At 43.0% G+C, this 21,841-nt stretch overlaps 7 non-coding genes across 7 annotated transcripts; 5 read left to right on the forward strand and 2 right to left on the reverse strand.

The window, feature by feature from the left end:
* Nucleotides 1-2,852: 2,852 nt before the first annotated feature.
* On the reverse strand, nt 2,853-2,924 carry trnaq-uug (transfer RNA glutamine (anticodon UUG)). The gene has a single exon. It is a non-coding gene; the product is annotated as a tRNA-Gln (tRNA).
* A 277-nt stretch (nt 2,925-3,201) lies between these two features.
* trnae-cuc (transfer RNA glutamic acid (anticodon CUC)) lies at nt 3,202-3,273 on the forward strand. The gene has a single exon. It is a non-coding gene; the product is annotated as a tRNA-Glu (tRNA).
* Nucleotides 3,274-4,941: 1,668 nt separating this feature from the next.
* On the forward strand, nt 4,942-5,013 carry trnaq-cug (transfer RNA glutamine (anticodon CUG)). Its single transcript has one exon. It is a non-coding gene; the product is annotated as a tRNA-Gln (tRNA).
* Nucleotides 5,014-5,581: 568 nt separating this feature from the next.
* trnar-acg (transfer RNA arginine (anticodon ACG)) lies at nt 5,582-5,654 on the forward strand. Its single transcript has one exon. It is a non-coding gene; the product is annotated as a tRNA-Arg (tRNA).
* A 1,357-nt stretch (nt 5,655-7,011) lies between these two features.
* Nucleotides 7,012-7,083, forward strand: trnae-cuc (transfer RNA glutamic acid (anticodon CUC)). Its single transcript has one exon. It is a non-coding gene; the product is annotated as a tRNA-Glu (tRNA).
* Nucleotides 7,084-8,045: 962 nt separating this feature from the next.
* trnaq-uug (transfer RNA glutamine (anticodon UUG)) lies at nt 8,046-8,117 on the forward strand. The gene has a single exon. It is a non-coding gene; the product is annotated as a tRNA-Gln (tRNA).
* A 2,949-nt stretch (nt 8,118-11,066) lies between these two features.
* Nucleotides 11,067-11,138, reverse strand: trnaq-uug (transfer RNA glutamine (anticodon UUG)). Its single transcript has one exon. It is a non-coding gene; the product is annotated as a tRNA-Gln (tRNA).
* Between the last annotated feature and the right edge of the window lie 10,703 nt (nt 11,139-21,841).

Below are 21,841 nucleotides of genomic sequence, written 5' to 3' on the forward strand. Positions count from 1 at the left end.
AGCACATTGCCTTCTGTTCAAAGTTGGTGGTCTTAGCCAATCAAGGCCCGTTTCGCTACCATAAATTGTCCAATCACAGTGTCCGCTCTCATTTTAGGTAGTTTTCGCCCAATCACAGCGCTCCCTGCTGCTAAGATATGGGTCTGGAGTTCAGCCAAACAAGTGCTGGTTTGTCACTCACATGGTTTTTCAATTCAGACGCGCCAGGAGTACCGATTGCTCTATCTTTGTTCTTTGTCCGCTTTAAAATATTCTTATTTGCAAGCGGTCTGTCACACAAACAGAAATCGGTGCGCGGTACTTTAACACACCTGGTATTGGATTCAGTGGGAGCTACTTCTGCTTCGTATTAAAAAATGGATAATATGTAAATAAAGGTTTGTCGATTTCAGTGTTCTGTGTTTTTACGAGTTCCATACTTAGTTGACTTTATGGTTTTGATTTTGAGTCTTTATAATATTAAGTCTGTCTTTCTCATTTTTCTTCGTCTTGTAAAGTTACATGGATTTTGAAACTGCTAAAAATGTGCGCGGGGACACTCATCTGTTTATACCAGCAGTAACTTCGAAACCGTTACTGTCAAAATACAGCTACGGTACCTTTTTCGGGAGTTGAAAACAGAGAAGTTCTCGATGATATGGCAAAATGTAAAAGTCCAGCATCTGTTATAGTCACCCTTTAAGCCGTCAATGTTACACATTCCACACGCGTCTCTGTCCCGTCTCGCATTCCCACGCGAACCGTGTTTAACAAACGCTCACGCCGCGAGTAATACCCTCCCCCCCTCAATCACCGTTCACTCCCGTCACTATTTCAGTTCCCCTCTTTCCTCACTTCCCGCTCACTCTTGCGGGTTCTCCTCGAGTTCGCGTTATTTCACTGCTAGTTTCCACTCGGTGTTTGATCTTCTAGCCTGCCCCTCGATTTCGACTTTGTCTTGAGTTTCGGGTTGTTGCTCTCTGGTTGTCTTTCTCGTTTTCCGACCTTCTTGCTTGCTTCCTGGTATACGTTTTGCTTCGCGATTTGGATTGGTGTTCCCTCTCGCTCCTGAGTCCTGCACAGGATCCATACCTCCTACCTGCCCGCTCTTACAATCAATCTCTAAAGGCCTGGAGCAGCGAAACTATATACAGTTCTACGGGTGGCATGTTCACATAACGTATTTAGTAACCATTCAAGAGAGAAATCACGCTGTCAGGTGCCTGTCCTCCTCTTTCCCTGCTTTTGTTCTCCTGCTACGTTACCTTTGCTTATGCCCTGTTTTTCTCACACCTGAAGAAGGCTCCACGGACGAAACGCTGTGTTTTCTTTCTTCTCTTTTCAGCATGGAATAAACCTATTACTTGTTCCTTTGCAGCCTACGCATGCTGACGCAGCTACCCACCCGAACTACTACATCCACACGGAGGCCAGTATCTTGCAGACTAGTTAATATATTATTTGGAGATCGTCTCAGCTATGAGCTCTATTCCGACAAAAAACTTGCAGAACAAAGTTTGAGACCAGCTGATCTTGATCTTTGAGCTGTGCTGAAGGCTCAGCATTGTTGTTGTTCTAATTAGCAAAAATTACAGGGGGCTCTAAAATCAGAACACTTCAATTGATCAAATCAGTCGGTTAATTTGTGGGCCATAATTATTACTTTTTATGTCTCGTGTCAGGATATAACTGAATGTGCCAGGCAGTGTAATGTTATTTTTAAAGTAAGGATGGCGTTTCTGTTAAAATACATCAGATAGTCTTTTTGCATGTGTTTGAATGTCAAGGACTGCTTCCTCAGCTTTGTAATTCAAAAACAAATGAAAATAGAAGTAAAGCCTCCTTGTCGATATAAGGGTTATTACAAGTGTTCAATTGGCTTTGTGCTTTGGTTTAGATTTTGTTTCCTTGTAAGCATGAAATTTCAATGCTCGCTGCTTGGGGATACAAGACAGACTGGAGAATGCGGGCATCGATCTCGCTACCTCTCGCATGCTAAGCGATACCTGAAGAAGTACAGGCTTAGTGACCACAGCCTGGCCATAGAAACTGGGCGACACAGGCAGACCTGGCTGCCCAGAGAGGACAGGCTGTGCTCCCACTGCCAGCGGGGAGAAACAGAGACAGAGATGCACTTTCTGCTGCACTGTGACAAATATTCTAGGATTAGACAAACATTCCTGCCCAAATTTAGAAATCTGATCCCAGAATCCCCACACCTGCCAGAATCACAACAAGTCTCAATCTTACTGGGAGAGGGAGGAGGGAACTCAGGTGAACTGGCAGCCCAGTATGTGATCTCCTGTCACAGCCTGAGGAACAGTGAGTCTGTCTCACAAAAAATGCTGCATATGTTTATATGTAAATGTCTTATGTCTAAATTAAGATGTAAATGTCTTTGGACCTTTTCATGTTAACTGTATTTGTTTTACTTTGACAATGCTGATTTATTCATTGGTCTTGCCAACAAAGCACCTTGAAATGAATTGAATTGACTGAGCAGCACATGATTGGCTACAATCTCAGCCAGAATCTTGACAGCAGGGTGCGCTGTGATTGAGCAAAAACTCTCAAGAATGAACATCTTCCTTACTCTGCTTCTCTCTTTCAGTAGGACAGCAGACCGTGTTGGGTGAGCAGATCACAGATTTAAAAAAAAAAAGCTTCTTTCATCAAGCAAAGTACCTGAACTTGACTCTGGAATCATAAAAGCACACCTGTAATGAAGCAATGAAACCTCAAATCAGGAGAGTTTCCTACATAAATTCAAGAAGTGATCGATTTTAACTTAACGCTACATTGAAGGTTTCATTGCTACACTTAATATTAACAAAACGCTCACCCGACAAAGAAGTAAGAAAGATACACTGCTGAGGTTCCACCGAGATTTGAACTCGGATCGCTGGATTCAAAGTCCAGAGTGCTAACCATTACACCACGGAACCAATGAGATTAGATGTCTAAAATCTGAAAACGTAAATAAAACACGGAAAAATAATCCCACAAACCTTCGAGTATCAAGACGTCTCGCTGTGCAAAAAAGTCTTTGTATCAAATAGATCTCATTTTCACTTTCTTACACACAGCAGCTCTCAGTGTCGCTGCTGTCGCTACACAGACTGTAAAAGGGTGTCGATCGCTCTCTGTGTCCTATGAAGACCACCGGCGCGAATCCAGGTTATCGCTGTCTTCTCTTCGCACACAGGGAGAGAGCCAACCGTCTCCCTGGTGGTCTAGTGGTTAGGATTCGGCGCTCTCACCGCCGCGGCCCGGGTTCGATTCCCGGTCAGGGAAGAGTCCCCTTTTCCCTCCTGACGCAGATACCTACTGTACTTGAACCACGTCTCTTAACTATCACCACAAAATAACCTTCGAGCTGCAGATACTCCGCTCCTGCGCTCTGAGTCATTTGTGAGTGGAAAGAGCACTCAAGTAGTCAACTTGATTACACGTGTTTTCTACATTTTGTGTTTTAAAATACGAAATCAAAGAAAAACCGCTTTCTTCCAAAATATCACACCGTTTTCACATCTTCCAGACTGCTTCTCTCTTCTAGTTCTAAAGCAGACCAGAGAGTCAGATTGTAACTTCTTTCATCAAGCAAAGCACCTGAAGACCCTAAAATAGTAAAAACACACGTGTAATAAAGCAAACAAAGCAGAAAATGGGATGAGAATTTCGAAATCAAGTTCAAGAGCTCATCATTGTTAACCTAAAGTTATATTTACGGTCTCATCTACATTTGTAAGATTAACAAGCTTAAGCTCGCCTCATTAAGAAAAAGTATTGGAATTACAGGGCGGTATTGGAATGAACTCACGAAATGTTTGTCTCCAGCCAGTCGCTGTAAAGTGTTGCAATTTCTCTTTAGAGTCTTCCCATACTGCTACAAAAATCTCGAGTACCCGTGAAGTCAAATGACAGAGAAACGCTTGAAACAAGACTGCAGAAACGAGTTAAAAACCTGACGTCGAAGTGAGATTGAAATGACCAGGAACACCGCACGAATTTAGGCTGAAATTGAAAATAGCGCATCTCAGAGGTTGGTTGAAAGCTTAATAAAGGCTGAAGCAATAGCTCCCTGTGTTGGTTGTCTTCAAGTGTGATCGTCCCGTTTTTACAGATAAAGTATCCAGTGTGTCGACTCCCCCTGATAGAGTGGCTGATAATCACAGACTCAACGGAGACGGTGGATTTTCTCACTGTGTGTGAAGAGAAGACAGCGGTAACTGGGATTCGCGCCGGTGATCTTAATAAGACAGAGAGCGATCGACACGCTTTTACAGTTTGTGTACCGACAGCAGCGACACTGAGAGCTGCTGTGTGTAAGAAAGAGGAAATACGATCTGTTTGGTACAAAATGGGTACCGAGACGCTTTGAGATTTTTTTTCAGATTTTAGGAGATCGTTCTCTTAGCACTCAGGGAGATGGCTGACAGCGAGTCCGGCGTGTCTGAGAGACCGATCCCCACGGAAAGTGAAACTTTATTGATACAATTGACGCAGGAGCACAAGGGAAGACCCCACATGAGAGAATCCACCCACAAGTAAACTTGGTTCTCTTCAGGAGCTCACATGCTGCTGATGATATTTGCGTGTAAAACAGATTTTCTTCTTGTATTTAGATACAAAGACTCGAGTTCAACGGTCCTTGTGTGCGTCTCGGGTGAGTCCGTTTCTAACAAAACTCTTTAGTGTTTTAGTTTTTAATGGGATGGAAGCACCGTATCGGACTAACAGAAATAATCCAGTTAAACAACAGTGAAGTGCTCTTCCACATGACTGCTTGAGCGCTCTTTCCTCTCACAAATGACCCAGAGCGCAGGAGCAAAGTATCTGGAGCCCGATGGTTAGTGATCGGTGATTGTTAAGCGGGATTGGGACGTGTCTGTGAGACTGAAAGCGGACGGAACAGTTTGCAGGGCTCAGATGGACAGCTGCTACATCAGAATGTAGCACAGCGGTTCCATGGTGTAATGGTTAGCACTCTGGACTCTGAATCCAGCGATCCGAGTTCAAATCTCGGTGGAACCTGTGAGGTGTGTTTTTCTTACATCTTCATCGGTGTAAAAAAGAAACCTTTAATGTATCGTTAAGTTAAAATCGATCACTTCCTGAACTTATGTACAAAACTCTCCTGATTTCGGCTCTCATTGCTTCATTACAGGTGTGCTTTTAGGATTCCAGAGCCGTTCAGGTAATTTTCATTGATGAAGGAAGCTTTTTTTTCCGAATCTGTGATCTGCTCGCCCAACAGGGTCTGCTGTCCTTCTGATTTATGTTTAAAAGGTCACAACTGAATAATAATAAAGGTCACAACTGAAAAATATTTCCAACTGCTCAACTGAGTGAAACAACAACAGGACCTAAGATTACACTAATTAAAGAGATAACTAAAGTCTGGAATACGTGACAGCTGTATGGTGTTTTGGAAGAAAACGGTTTTTCTTTGATGTCGAACTCAAGCGGAGTTTCAACGTTACACATAGATTTCGACAAAATGTAGAAAACGCGTGTATCGATGTTAGAAAAGTTGGAGCGGGGCGATGCCGTACTAGTAGCGGCGCTGAGCTCACTGTGGTGCGGTGCAGCTGTGTCAGCGGGGCCAGTGGCGCAATGGATAACGCGTCTGACTACGGATCAGAAGATTGTAGGTTCGACTCCTGCCTGGCTCGTCTTTCTTTTAAACACATCGGGCTGCTCACTAGCACATCTGTTCATTGTTGATAGCCATAACCAATCAAGACCCGTATCGCTAACAAGAATTGTCCAATCACAGTGTCCGCTCTCATGTTAGGTAGTTTTCGCCCAATCACAGCGCTCCCTGCTGCCAAGATATGGGTCTGGAGTTCAGCCAAGCAAGTGCTGGTTTGTCACTCACATGGTTTTTCAATTTAGACCCGCCAGGAGTACCGATTGTTCTATTTTCGTTCTTTGTCCGCTTTAAAATATTCGTCTTATTTGCAAGCTATCTGTCACACAAACAGAAATCGGTGCGCGGTATTTTAACACACCTGGTGTTTGTATTCAGTGGGAGCTACTTCTGCTTCGTATTCAAAAATGGATAACATGTAAATAAAGGCTTGTCGATTTCAGTGTTTTGTGTTTTTACTAGTTCCATACTTAGTTGACTTTATGCTTTTGATTTTGAGTCTTTATAATATTAAGTATGGCTTTCTCATTTATCTTCGTCTTGTAAAGTTCCAAAATCCATGTAACTGTGCTAAAAATGTGCGCGGGGACACTCATCTGTTTATACCCGCAGTAACTTCGAAACCGTTACTGTCAAAATACAGCTACGGTGCCTTTTTCGGGAGTAGAAAGCAGAGAAGTTCTCGATGATATGGTAAAAGAGGAAAACCCGCAGCCTCATGGACCAGCAGCAACCCCTCATTGTATAAGGCTGTTGTTTTGTTATTGGGGCATGCTTATACATTATTTTTAAGCTAATACGATTTTTATAACCGGATTTTGGAGCAAATTTCACACATTGATGATTCAACCTTGTTTTGAGGTTTGGTTGCTGCTGTCTGGTTGTCTTTCTCGTTTTCCGACCTTCTTGCTTGCTTCCTGGTATACGTTTTGCTTCGCGATGTGGATTGGTGTTCCCTCTCGCTCCTGAGTCCTGCACAGGATCCATACTTCCTACCTGCCCGCTCTTACAATCAATCTCTAAATCGCTAAAAACTCACACCGAAGAGCTCGGTCTTTTAGACACGTCCGGACTCGCTCCCAACCATCACCCTGCGGGTCTGAGAGAATGATCTCCTAAAATGTGAAAACGAAAATAAGTCACGGAAAAATAATCCCACAAACACCTTCGAGTATCAAGACGTTTCGCTATGCAACAAGGTCTTTGTTCCAAGCAGATCGTATTTTCTCTTTCTTACACACAGCAGCTCTCAGTGTCGCTGCTGTCGCTACACAGACTGTAAAAGCGTGTCGATCGCTCTCTGTGTCCTATTAAGATCACCGGCGCGAATCCCAGTTACCGCTGTCTTCTCTTCACACACAGTGAGAGAGTTGACCGTCTCCCTGGTGGTCTAGTGGTTAGGATTCGGCGCTCTCACCGCCGCGGCCCGGGTTCGATTCCCGGTCAGGGAAGGGTTCCTTTTCCCTCCTGACGGAGATACCTCCTTGAACCACGTCTGTTAACTATCACCACAAAATAACCTTCGAGCCCCAGATACTGCGCTCTGGGTCATTTGTGAGTGGAAAGAGCGCTCAAGTAGTCAACTTGGTTACACGTGTTTGCTACATCTTGTGTTTTAAAATAACGTCTCTTTAAACCAAAGTGTTTATGTGTCGAGCTGAAATTATGCTTGATTACGATATCAAAGAAAAACCGCTTTCTTCCAAAATATCACATAGTTTTCACATCTTCCAGACTGCTTCTCTCTTCTAGTACTAAAGCAGACCAGAGAGTCGGAATGTAACTTCTTTCATCAAGCAAAGCACCTGAAGACCCTAAAATAGTAAAAACACACCTGTAAAAAAGAAAACAAAGCAGAAAATAGGATGAGAATTCCGAACTCAAGTTCAAGAGCTCATCATTGTTAACCTAAAGTTATATTTACGGTCTCATCTACACTTGTAAGATTAACAAAAAGCTCGCCTCATTAAGAAAAAGTATTGGAATTACGGGGCGGTATTGGAATGAACTCACGAAATGTTTGTCTCCAGCCACTCGCTGTAAAGTGTTGCAATTTCTCTTAAGAGTGTTCCCATACTGCTACAAAAATGTCGAGTACCCGTGAAGTCAAATGACAGAGAAACGCTTGAAACAAGACTGCAGAAACGAGTTAAAAACCTGACGTCGAACTGAGATTGAAATGACCAGGAACACCGCACGAATTTTGGCTGAATGTGTGAGAAAAGGGGTGCTTTTTAAGTGGGAGTGCGGACGTGTCTGTAAGACTGAAAGCGGACGGAACCGTTTTTAGAGCTCAGATGCACAGCGGCTACAGCAGAGCTTCGAAGTCACACAGACACCGGAGTCTCACGCAGACAAATTAAACACGCAGAAGATCTCATTATGGATCTTTAAAGCTCTTTCACAAGCCAGCGGTTCCATGGTGTAATGGTTAGCACTCTGGACTTTGAATCCAGTGATCCGAGTTCAAATCTCGGTGGAACCTGAGCCGGGTATCCTTCTTACTCTGACTACGGATCAGAAGATTGTGGGTTCGACTCCTTCCTGGCTTGTCATTCTTTTAAACACATCGGGCTGCTCACTAGCACATTGCCTTCTGTTCAAAGTTGGTGGTCTTAGCCAATCAAGGCCCGTTTCGCTACCATGAATTGTCCAATCACAGTGTCCGCTCTCATTTTAGGTAGTTTTCGCCCAATCACAGCGCTCCCTGCTGCTAAGATATGGGTCTGGAGTTCAGCCAAACAAGTGCTGGTTTGTCACTCACATGGTTTTTCAATTCAGACGCGCCAGGAGTACCGATTGCTCTATCTTTGTTCTTTGTCCGCTTTAAAATATTCTTATTTGCAAGCGATCTGTCACACAAACAGAAATCGGTGCGCGGTACTTTAACACACCTGGTATTGGATTCAGTGGGAGCTACTTCTGCTTCGTATTAAAAAATGGATAATATGTAAATAAAGGTTTGTCGATTTCAGTGTTCTGTGTTTTTACGAGTTCCATACTTAGTTGACTTTATGGTTTTGATTTTGAGTCTTTATAATATTAAGTCTGTCTTTCTCATTTTTCTTCGTCTTGTAAAGTTACATGGATTTTGAAACTGTGCTAAAAATGTGCGCGGGGACACTCATCTGTTTATACCAGCAGTAACTTCGAAACCGTTACTGTCAAAATACAGCTACGGTACCTTTTTCGGGAGTTGAAAACAGAGAAGTTCTCGATGATATGGCAAAATGTAAAAGTCCAGCCTCTGTTATAGTCACCCTTTAAGCCGTCAATGTTACAAATTCCACACGCGTCTCTGTCCCGTCTCGCATTCCCACGCGAACTGTGTTTAACAAACGCTCACGCCGCGAGTAATACCCTCCCCCCCCCCCTCAATCACCGTTCACTCCCGTCACTATTTCAGTTCCCCTCTTTCCTCACTTCCCGCTCACTCTTGCGGGTTCTCCTCGAGTTCGCGTTATTTCACTGCTAGTTTCCACTCGGTGTTTGATCTTCTAGCCTGCCCCTCGATTTCGACTTTGTCTTGAGTTTCGGGTTGTTGCTCTCTGGTTGTCTTTCTCGTTTTCCGACCTTCTTGCTTGCTTCCTGGTATACGTTTTGCTTCGCGATTTGGATTGGTGTTCCCTCTCGCTCCTGAGTCCTGCACAGGATCCATACCTCCTACCTGCCCGCTCTTACAATCAATCTCTAAAGGCCTGGAGCAGCGAAACTATATACAGTTCTACGGGTGGCATGTTCACATAACGTATTTAGTAACCATTCAAGAGAGAAATCACGCTGTCAGGTGCCTGTCCTCCTCTTTCCCTGCTTTTGTTCTCCTGCTACGTTACCTTTGCTTATGCCCTGTTTTTCTCACACCTGAAGAAGGCTCCACGGACGAAACGCTGTGTTTTCTTTCTTCTCTTTTCAGCATGGAATAAACCTATTACTTGTTCCTTTGCAGCCTACGCATGCTGACGCAGCTACCCACCCGAACTACTACATCCACACGGAGGCCAGTATCTTGCAGACTAGTTAATATATTATTTGGAGATCGTCTCAGCTCTGAGCTCTATTCCAACAAAAAACTTGCAGAACAAAGTTTGAGACCAGCTGATCTTGATCTTTGAGCTGTGCTGAAGGCTCAGCATTGTTGTTGTTCTAATTAGCAAAAATTACAGGGGGCTCTAAAATCAGAACACTTCAATTGATCAAATCAGTCGGTTAATTTGTGGGCCATAATTATTACTTTTTATGTCTCGTGTCAGGATATAACTGAATGTGCCAGGCAGTGTAATGTTATTTTTAAAGTAAAGTTTCTGTTAAAATACATCAGATAGTCTTTTTGCATGTGTTTGAATGGTAAGGACTGCTTCCTCAGCTTTGTAATTCAAAAACAAATGAAAATAGAAGTAAAGCCTCCTTGTCGATATAAGGGTTATTACAAGTGTTCAATTGGCTTTGTGCTTTGGTTTAGATTTTGTTTCCTTGTAAGCATGAAATTTCAATGCTCGCTGCTTGGGGATACAAGACAGACTGGAGAATGCGGGCATCGATCTCGCTACCTCTCGCATGCTAAGCGATACCTGAAGAAGTACAGGCTCAGTGACCACAGCCTGGCCATAGAAACTGGGCAACACAGGCAGACCTGGCTGCCCAGAGAGGACAGGCTGTGCTCCCACTGCCAGCGGGGAGAAACAGAGACAGAGATGCACTTTCTGCTGCACTGTGACAAATATTCTAGGATTAGACAAACATTCCTGGCCAAATTTAGAAATCTAATCCCAGAATCCCCACACCTGCCAGAATCACAACAAGTCCCAATCTTACTGGGAGAGGGAGGAGGGAACTCAGGTGAACTGGCAGCCCAGTATGTGATCTCCTGTCACAGCCTGAGGAACAGTGAGTCTGTCTCACAAAAAATGCTGCATATGTTTATATGTAAATGTCTTATGTCTAAATTAAGATGTAAATGTCTTTGGATTTTTCCATGTTAACTGTATTTGTTTTACTTTGACAATGCTGATTTATTCATTGGTCTTGCCAGCAAAGCATCTTGAAATGAATTGAATTGACTGAGCAGCACATGATTGGCTACAATCTCAGCCAGAATCTTGACAGCAGGGTGCGCTGTGATTGAGCAAAAACTCTCAAGAATGAACATCTTCCTTACTCTGCTTCTCTCTTTCAGTAGGACAGCAGACCTTGTTGGGTGAGCAGATCACAGATTTAAAAAAAAAAGCTTCTTTCATCAAGCAAAGTACCTGAACTTGACTCTGGAATCATAAAAGCACACCTGTAATGAAGCAATGAAACCTCAAATCAGGATAGTTTCTTACATAAATTCAAGAAGTGATCGATTTTAACTTAATGCTACAATGAAGGTTTCATTGCTACACTTAATATTAACAAAACGCTCACCCGACAAAGAAGTAAGAAAGATACACCGCTGAGGTTCCACCAAGATTTAAACTTGGATCACTGGATTCAAAGTCCAGAGTGCTAACCATTACATCATGGAACCAATAAGCGAGTAGGCTCATTAAATCTGAAAACGTAAATAAAACACGGAAAAATAATCCCACAAACCTTCGAGTATCAAGACGTCTCGCTGTGCAAAAAAGTCTTTGTATCAAATAGATCTTATTTTCTCTTTCTTACACACAGCAGCTCTGAGCGTCGCTGCTGTCGCTACACAGACTGTAAAAGCGTGTCGATCGCTCTCTGTGTCCTACTAAGATCACCGGCATGAATCCCAGTTACCGCTGTCTTCTCTTCACACACAGGTTGAGAGTCGACCGTTTCCCTGGTGGTCTAGTAGTTAGGATTCGGTGCTCTCCCCACCGCGGCCTGGGTTCGACTTCAGGTCAGGGAAGAGTCTCCTTTTCCTTCCTTTCTGTCATTACAGCTTCACTGGACACTGAAGATCCGTAGCTTCTTCTTCTTCTTCTTTTTCACAGCCTTAGTCCCAGACTGTCCTGGGGTCAGCTGCTTTGGTTGCTCTTCTCCACTTGTCTCTGTCGAGCACATCTTCCTCACTCACTTCACATACCTCCATATCTTTTCTCACACAATCTATCCATCTCTTTCTAGGCCTGCCTCTTCCCCTGTTACCTTCCACCTCAAATTCCATTACCCTCTTTGTTACTTCCTCAACGTCCCTCCTCATGATATGTCCATACCACCGTAACCTTGCCTCTCGCATCTTCTCAACTACATCCACCACCCTACATCGTCTACGGATTTCTTCATTTCTGATCTTCTCCTTCATTGAAATCTGCAGAATCCATCTCAACATCCTCATTTCAGTTCTTCTCATCAAGTTCTCTTCCTTCTTTCCAACTTCCAAGCATTCAGCTCCATATAGTAGTACAGGTCTAATCACAGTCTTGTACATTTTGCACTTTAACTTTCTAGGAATTTTCCTGTCACAGATTATTCCAGTTATTTTCCTCCACTTGTTCCATCCAGCTTTCACTCTTTGTTTTACTGCCTCCAGTGTTTCCCCTCCCTTTACCAGTTTTATTCCAAGGTATTTAAAGCCATCAACCTGTTTCAGTTTTCCTCCATTTGTCTCCTCAACAGTGGTCATAGTATCTCCTCTTCTCTCCATTACCATTATTTCAGATTTTTCTGCATTCATTTTCAGTCCACCCTTTTCCAGACTCCTCTGCCATTTGAACACTTTCTCCTGTAGTTCTACTTCTGAATCTGCCATCAGTGCCACATGATCAGCAAAGATGAGTTCCCAAGGCACTTCTGTTCTTACCTCCTCTGTCAGTGTGTCAATAATGTTTATAAAAAGGAAAGGACTTAGTGCTGATCCTTGGTGTACTCCAACTGTGATTTCAAACTCTTTTGTCTCTCCCCGTTGTGTGACCACCTTCGTAGTTGCATCTCTATAAGTTGCTTGAACTAACTTCACCATGCTTTCTGGTACTCCTTTCTTCCTAAAGCACCAATACACCACCTCTCTGGGCACACGGTCATATGCCTTCTCCAAGTCCAGAAAGGCCACATACAGCTTTTTCCCTTTCTCTAGTGTCTTCTCCTGTAACTGTCTCATCACAAAAATGGCATCTGTTGTGCTTTTCCCTGCTGTGAATTCAAATTGTGAGTTGTGGATCCTGACTATCTTCCTAAGTCTCTTGTTCAGAATTTTTTCCAGGATTTTCAATCCATGTTCCAGAAGTTTTATTCATCTATAGTTTTTACACTCCACTTGGTCTCCTTTCTCCTTGTACATGGTAACCATACTGCTTTTTGTCCATTCTTCTGGAATTCTCTCTTCCTTTGCAATATTGCAAAGGATATTGCAAAGGATCTTCAGCTACTGAAGATCTGTAGCAGATTGCATAAATAAACACATTTCTGTGTTTTTAATGCAAGTTTCAGCAGAACAGGGTGAGCTCTTGAAAAAAAATAAATGTACTTGCAGTACATCTCTGTACCTCTGTGGACCCTGCTCTTTTGTTCTGGATGTTTCTGAAAATTGGATGGCACTCAGATATATATAAATAAATATACTCTTGTTTCTCCGGCTACTTACCTTTCCAATGTAGAAGAAAGACTTCCAGGCCTGTCAATGTACTGTCTTCTTATTTTCCATTTAGCTTCTTAGACAACTGAACCTGTCTCAGGAGTAGGTTCTGTAAAGAGAGTATTGAGGGGCGATGTGTCGTGTCCAGAGAGGACAGGCTCAGTGACTACAGCCTGGCCATAGAGACTGGACACAGACAGACCTGAGTGTCCAGAGAGGACAGAATCAGTGACCACACCCTGGCCATAGAGACTGGACACAGAGAGAATCAACTGAATAGGGAAGACAGGCTGCTGCTGAGGCAGGGAGTCAGAACTCAGGGCCTGGGTACACAGAGGTGTCCCTGAACACACAGCAGGAAAGTTAGTGGTTGTGTTGTTCCTGGTGATTTCTGAGGAGCAGATTGAGCGAGCGTGATGAGTCATGAGTTCAGAGTAATGGACAGAGCGAGGAGCAGCAGAAGAAAGAGGACTGTGGGGTTTTCCATGAGAGTGGACAATCAAGTTCAATCTAGGATCACAGAGGGGGCTGGAAGTACGATGTTAAACCACTTCAAACACTAATAACTAAGGGGTGGCACTGGCTGTTATCACGTTAGTTTATTGGATATGCTTTTATTCCTAGAACATCTTCATATTAAAGTATCCGAAAGCAACTGTAGCGCTTCCCCGAGCACCATCTAGAGCTGTTGGATAAGGCTCTGCGTCCTACTGCTCCTGTCTGCCAGCAATAGCTTTGACTAAAGCCTAATTCCTTGTGTGCTTTTAACTTTCTGGCAACGACTGGCGAAACTGCAGTAAGCACAGGTTGAAAACATCCACTTGTTCAAATCAAATCAAAGTTTATTTATCAAATGCACAACAATACAGCGTGCTGCAGTAGTTGCTGGCAATTAAATGTCTTTTCTGCAAGCTCACAAAAATCACAAGAATCACAAAATTAAGGTTACGAAAATAAGGTTACATAATAATAGAAAATAATGTAATAAAATATTGGTTACTAAAAAAACAGTTTTTTTTTTCAGACAGAACAGTTTGTAGGGCTCAGATGTACAGCGGCTACAGCAGAGCATCAGCATCACACAGATACTCTAGTCTCACTCAGACAGATTGAACACGCTGAAGATCAGATTATCACATCATCACAGAATTTCATGGTGACACATAGAAGGTGAAAAGCGCACAAGTAATTAGTCTTTCATCAAAGCCATTGCTGGCAGACAGGAGCAGTAAAAGACATTAGATGTTATTTTAAGACAAAATGTAGAAAACACCTGTATGCAAATTAGAGAAATTGGAAGAGTGGTTGGTAGAGCGGAGAACTGCAGTGAAAACCGCTGGAAGGCCTAAAATCGCTGGTTCGAATCCCCTTTGAAGGAAGGCCGTGTTCTCTGACATCGAAATTAAAAAGAGCGAATCTCAGAGGTTCATTGAAAGCTCAATAACAGCTGAAGCAAAAGTTAACGGTGTTAATCTGTTGATACCAGCAGTAACTTCGAACCTGTTACTGCCAAAGTACATTTAAGGTGCCTTTTCGGGAGTAGCAAAAGAGAAGTTCTCAATGATTTAGCAAAATGTAAAAGGGGAAAACCCGCAGCCTCGTGGACCAGCAGCAACCCCTCATTGTATAAGGCTGTTCCTTTGTTGTTTTTAAAGTAAGAACGGCGTTTCTTTTAAAATACGCCAGATAGTCTTTTTACATGTGTTTGAATATCAAGGACTGCTTCCTCTGCTTTGTAATTGAAAAATAGATAAAAATAAAGTAAAGCCTCTTTGTCGCTATGAGGGCGTTTTGCGCTATTACATGTTCGGTGTTGTTACGGATTCGGCCAGTGAAACCGAAACCAAGTAATGAACCCACTTGCAGGAGCCGATAGAGACAAGTTGTGATCCAAATACCGCAGACGAAGGAGAGAGCCGAGAGTCCAGGGGAAGCCAGTGATCCAAACTGGGAGAGAGTGGCCAAAGCCAGACCGTAATCCAAAACCGTAGACGAAGGAGAGAGCCGAGAGTCCAGGGTAAGCCAGAGATCCAAACTGGGAGAGAGCAATCGAAGTCGAGCCATAATCCAAAAAACATAGTAAAAGGGGAGAAAACAAAGTCGGAACCAGAACAGTACGAAGAGGTAGAAGGCGTAGCGCAACTAAGTAGCTCGAAAGGAAAACCAATACTGAGCGAGGAGGTAGGGAAAGACTAATGCTTAAATACAAGATGAGACGGAGGTGTGGTGGTGAAAGCGTACACTGATAGGTAGACTAATGAACTAAGTCTACGCCTTCTTCTGCCTCTTTCGTTACCGGGAGGCAGGGATCGTAACAGGTGTTCTATTGAAGTGGTTTTGATTTTGAGTCCTTGTACTGATTGTTTTTTGTGTGTGTGTCTGCCGTGGCACAGTAGAGTTCAGCAGCCTAAGTAATTGTTGCTTAACCTCTGTGTGAGTGTGAGAGAGAGACAGTATGTATCATAAGGTTCCGCTAATTCTGCTGATTATAGCGATCGAGGATTGCATTGTAAATTGGAGGGTGAGCACGAAGAGGTTCTAAAAGTTCCCCTGTAAACACATGACAAGATTTGGAATGCATGACTAACATTAAGATAATATTGACGGATAGATGCGAGTGTGCATTTTACAGATAACTATTCAGATCGCCTCTAAATGCCCTGCAGTCCTTTTAAGTGAACGACGTTTACAGAGCTAAAATACATCCAAAGTATGTATTTGACGCTTTTATTAGCACACTATCTTGTAATTAAATGTACGATAAATTGGCACTGTAATGCGACTATAACAATTGACTGTTAAGTCTTGTGGGAAGTCACGAGTTTCCCAGTTAGGTGTCTTTTGGCATCGAAAATAGAAAACTGTAGCATTTTCGGGGTCTTCGCGGACGGACACAGAGATTCATACAGTCGTTGAATGAAACACGTGCTTTAATTTTTCGGCACAGGCAGCACAGCACCCCCGCGCCCCTGCGCTAGCAGAGAGAGTGAGCGAGCAGGTAGTTCCACAGCGATAGGGTGGCAATTGGGTACAAGTATAAAAGGGGTGCGAAACCAGGGAACTATTTACAAGAATGCGGGCGATCTCATCAAACTGTACGCCCGTTTTGCAGTGGGTCAGCTTTGCTGGTCAGCGGCTTTCTTAGTACCCCAGCCGGGCGCTCTTCGGCCGCAGCGCCAGGCGAATGGCTACAGTACTAATTTCGTGGGTTTCATACAAGTTTAGAAGCATCATGAAGAATCAAACAAGGTCTTCAGAACTGCATATTTTAATACCTTTGCAGTTTTTATTCTTATGGCGCCTCACTCGATATTACCCTTGGGGCGATGCATTTACTGATGCATTTACAACCTGTGGTTGTAATGTATGTAAAATCACCGTGATTGTAAGATCTTTGGTTTTAAGTTTCTAAGGCACGTGTTTTCCTTTCCTTTCCCTACCGTGACACGCTGTTGCCAAACGTTTAACTGTGGGATACCATCGCGACAAGCCCTCCGCAGCATGTCATGATAGGGACCCATTGTACAGTATATCGTATGTATATTGAGGCAGTGTATATCACGACTGGCGCCTTGCTTCCATGCAACCCTGGTAGCGCTGTCGCAACAAAGGTCTCATATCCGGACATGCTATACCCAGATAGAACGTGTAGCGATATATGGACATTGTGTCCCGACAAGGGGTCAGCATATCCTGTCAGGGTATGTCCTATCGCAACATATGGACTCCATGTCGCGACATGAGCGCAGGGCACTTTTGTCGGGGTAAGTCATATCGCGATATGCGGGCTCTATGTCGCGACATAGGGGCGGGGCACTTTTGTCGGGGTATGTCATATCGCGATATGCGGGCTCTATGTCGCGACATGGGGGCGGGGCACTTTTGTCGGGGTAAGTCATATCGCGATATGCGGTCTCCATGTCGTGACAAGGTGCGGGGGTGTTTTGTCGAGGTATGTCATATCGTGATATATGGACTTAATGTCGCGAGTGGCGCTATGACAGTGGTGGGCCAGTCGCAATGGGTATCGCGATGTGATCGTGATGCCCGCACTCCTATCGTGACATGTTATCGCAGTCGTGACCTCGCTGTGGATGCCATGACGTTCTTTGTCGGCTATTCACTTTTGACCTCATTGCGACTTCTCTTAGAATGATCAGTAATTGGAAACCAATGCATGTGTTACTGTGTATCCAGCGTGCTCATACAGCACACACAGTACACACCGAACTTCCGCTGTGGCGCTTTACCCACTCAGAGTGTCGATTCTCACTTTTCACCCAATCGCGGCCCGAACTGTTCGGGGCTTTAGCCAATCACGGGTCTGAGAGCTGTTCAAGCCAGCAGCGCCAGGTGGATCGCCTTGTTTACTGTAAATGAGAATCTATTTTTAAAATGCTTTACTTATTTGCACTATAACTACATCGTCTTATTTTTAAACGTCTTTATTGATTCACAATGTCCCATACTCTTCGAAATAAATACATTTTTTATTTGCAATATAACTGTCTCCGCTGCTTTCTGTAACAAATACATGGTATTTGAACAATTTGAATCGTTTATTTAAGGTAGGGGAGACACCTTCTGCTTTGTGCTTCAATCATTAATAGACATGTACAGTTTATTTTCATTATATTGTTATGCTCGTGCTTTTAAATTAGGTTTTTAATGTTAAATTATAGCGATCTTGAAACTAATACTAAAATGTGAATATGGGCTCTCGTGTTGGACCAGCGGTAATTTGGAAACTGGCGTCTCTTCACCAATGAAAGGAGTACACAAGCCATACATTTTCGAGAACGTGGTTAAAAATGAAAAGAAAACATCTAACCCAATGTTCTAACATAGTAACTCCTCCCTAAATGTAAGACTGTTTATTCGCGTAAAGGCTGCAAAGTCTGTGCTCAACTGATGAAAAGATCACAACTGAAAGATCTGGTGGTCGTGACTTTGCCGTTTTGCCAGGAAAAGAAGGCGCTATCTTGAAATATATTGAAACATCCACCCCACCTGACCAGATATAGTCGGAATACAAATTGCCCCCATTGTTATAATCACAATCAGGAGTTCAAGTACCGAGTTTGTTGGTACCCGTAAACTTCCTTGTAGACAGTCACGTGATTAGCCGACCAAACAAGGCGCTATATCTCGGTAAAGCAGCACAAACGCTACTTACAGCGACACAAACCGGCACAAACGCAGCACTAACGATTGCGGTGAATTTCGACGTTTGTGCTGTTCGACGGGCGGGTGGGCAACTTCGTGGAGCAGGACGTGCAAACATGTCTGGGTCATTACATTGCAGACTGCAGAAGACTCGACTTCACCTGAGGATCTAACACAGGGGCCCATACCTGTGTCTTCAGAGGGCAGGTGTGCCTTCACGCTGTATTCTACACCAACGACTGGCCGGAAACACAAAGATAAACGGAGTGTGAGCTCATCGCTTCATGTTTGCGCAAAGACCCCTTTAAATACAAACACGCGGATAATGACAGTTTATTAAAGAATCCAGATGTATGTTCACTTCTGTTATGTGAAAATAAAAGTTTCCAATATTGCCACGGTCCGCTGCTGTGAGACGGTGGACTTTCCAGTCTTGCTTCTGGGATGTGTTATTTACTGCCTGCGACAACCTTGTACGTAGTGCCCTTAATAACATACAAACAAAGAAAAAAATAGCACAAAGGCTACTTTCAACTGCACAAACCGGCACAGACGAATGAGGTGGGTTTCATTGTGCTGTCTGTAGGGGGGGCAACTTCACGGAGCTCAAGGCAAACCCTGCATGGTACTTTTAATACAATATTTCGGACGGATTTTGAATCTTGCGTTTTACGTTGTGTTCATTGTATTTTGCAATCAATTATTAACTTCAGAGTAATTAACTTCAAAATACTGAGTAATCTAAAAGCAAGCATAAGAAATACTTTGAACTTGTTCAATACTTTGAACAAGTGAAAATGAGCTCTGGCAGCGTTTCTTTAGCTGAAGACAATGTCCTCATATGAGAGACCATTGCAAACTAGCTGTCATTTGAACGGGAATTTGCCGACTCTTAGACAGTGACGAGATTATCGCCATATTCAATTCCAAGTCCCGACGCCTGCGTCTGGTCTAGAAGACCAAAACCTCACAACAGAGGCAGGCACTGATTGTTTTTTGTGTGTGTCCGCCGTGGCACAGTAGCTTTCAGCAGCCTAGGTAACTGTTGCTTAACCTCTGTGTGAGTGTGAGAGAGAGACAGTATGTATCATAAGGTTTCGCTAATTCTGCTGATTATAGCGATCGAGGATTGCATTGTAAATTGGAGGGTGAGCACGAAGATGTTCTAAAAGTTCCCCTGTAAACACATGACAAGATTTGGAATGCATGACTAACATTAAGATAATATTGACGGATAGATGCGAGTGTGCATTTTACAGATAACTATTCAGATCGCCTCTAAATGCCCTGCAGTCCTTTTAAGTGAACGACGTTTACAGAGCTAAAATACATCCAAAGTATGTATTTGACGCTTTAATTAGCACACTATCTTGCAATTAAAGGTACGATGAATTGGCACTGTAATGCGACTATAACAATTGAGTGTTAAGTCTTGTGGGAAGTCACGAATTTCCCAGTTAGGTGTCTTTTGGCATCGAAAATAGAAAACTGTAGCATTTTCGGGGTCGGCGCGGACGGACACAGAGATTCATACAGTTGTTGAATGAAACACGTGCTTTTATTTTTCGGCACAGGCAGCACAGCACCCCCGCGCCCCTGCGCTAGCAGAGAGAGTGAGCGAGCAGGTAGTTCCACAGCGATAGGGTGGCAATTGGGTACAAGTATAAAAGGGGTGCGAAACCAGGGAACTATTTACAAGAATGCGGGCGATCTCACCAAACTGTACGCCCGTTTTGCAGTGGGTCAGCTTTGCTGGTCAGCGGCTTTCCTAGTACCCCAGCCGGGCGCTCTTCGGCCGCAGCGCCAGGCGAATGCGCTACAGTACTAATTTCGTGGGTTTCATACAAGTTTAGAAGCATCATGAAGAATCAAACAAGATCTTCAGAACTGAATATTTTCCCAGTGGGCAGTGATTCGTCAAATATACGTATATATCACGGCGAAAATTCGGCTATACGTATATATACGTCGCCGCGACTTATACTCAACGTTGAATTGCAATCGTAAAATCGACGACATTAATAAACGCATATATAACGTCAAAAACACATCTAACACAGTGCCTGAGGCTTTTTACTGTATATATCGGGTGTGCCGCAACTATACGGCAATCTGCATAGTGGACGAAGTAAATTATTTTCACAGTAATTAATTGATTTACTATAGTTTTACTATATTTATTATACACGTATAAATACATTTCTGTGAAAATAATTTACTTCGTCCACTATGCAGATTGCCGTATAGTCATGGTGATTGTGTCATTCGGTTGGAGCTGTTTGCTCTGAAAGAGTTTCACACAAAGTCAAACACCTTTACAACTTAAAACTCTTTTCCACCCATGATTTTCTATGGTGAGGAGAGGGTTGAACACGCAGAAGTCCACATTAGGGATCTTTAAAAAACTTTAAAAATTTATACATATTAAGATCACCTTGTTGCACTAGTCTGCCCTGCTTTAAAAGTAATTTCTAAGACATTTGTAAGATAATGATAATAAGATTAATTATTTTTAAAAGGTAATAAGATTCAAACCATCAGGAGGAAGAGAGTCAGACAGTGCCACTTGTCTGTCCACTGTATCATTACAGGCCTGTGTGGGCTTGAATTCCACATAGTCCCTTTGGCATCTATTCTGAATGATGGGTTTTTAAATGTCTAACTTATTATTATTATGGGCTGTGAGAGCCCATCAGATAAGAGTTTCACTTATCACTTTATTCACAGTCAGACAAAAGGAAACTGATATAACTCTTTGCTGTGGACACCTACTGTATGAACCTCCCCTAAATCTCTAAATGGTCAGATTTCACTGAATGACAGCTAGTTTCACCTATCAGAGCGCCCCTTTCACATTGAGCGTTAGATCCCACTCACTCATTCTTTTTTTCTGTGGTTATTATTTGGATTCAGGTCCAGATACGTGACAGGAGTTTTTGCAGCTACTTAGTAAGAACATTGGGTTTTTGATACTTTGTGATTTAACAAGGTTTTACATTTACGATATGAGGTTTTTACTGTAAAAATTGCAAATAAGCAGTTTGTGATCTTTGAAAAGAGTGCATCTTTTTAATGTATAATCAGGAAAATAATCTTATAAAAATGAAGGAAAAGTTGTTTTGTTTCTTACGATCTATAGTTTGTGGTGCTGTCTTTCAATTTTCCTGCAAAAGTTGATTAAATCTACAAGTGAAGCTCTATATGCTTTCATTTATGAACTCAATGCTGGGTCATACATTTGTTTTTGTTTTTTTAAATAGTGATTTTAGTCTCAACAGAGCCTACAGTCCCGATTGTGCTGGGAGTCCTGTCTGTGATTGTGGTGGTTGTTTCTGCTGCACTGTGCTACTGGAAACATTTGAGAGACAAGAACAAAGAAGGTAAGAGTCTACAGTATTTTTTAGTGCATCCCTAATCGATAAGAGGATCTCATCCAGATGTTTCTTGGAAGAAGCCAGGACATCGGCTTCAATGACTGGCTCAGCAACACTGTCCCACACTCCCACCACCGTTTGTGTAAA

This window comes from Atractosteus spatula, chromosome 6 (genome assembly GCF_055471065.1).
Source record: "Atractosteus spatula isolate fAtrSpa1 chromosome 6, fAtrSpa1.hap1, whole genome shotgun sequence".
NCBI lineage: Eukaryota > Metazoa > Chordata > Actinopteri > Semionotiformes > Lepisosteidae > Atractosteus > Atractosteus spatula.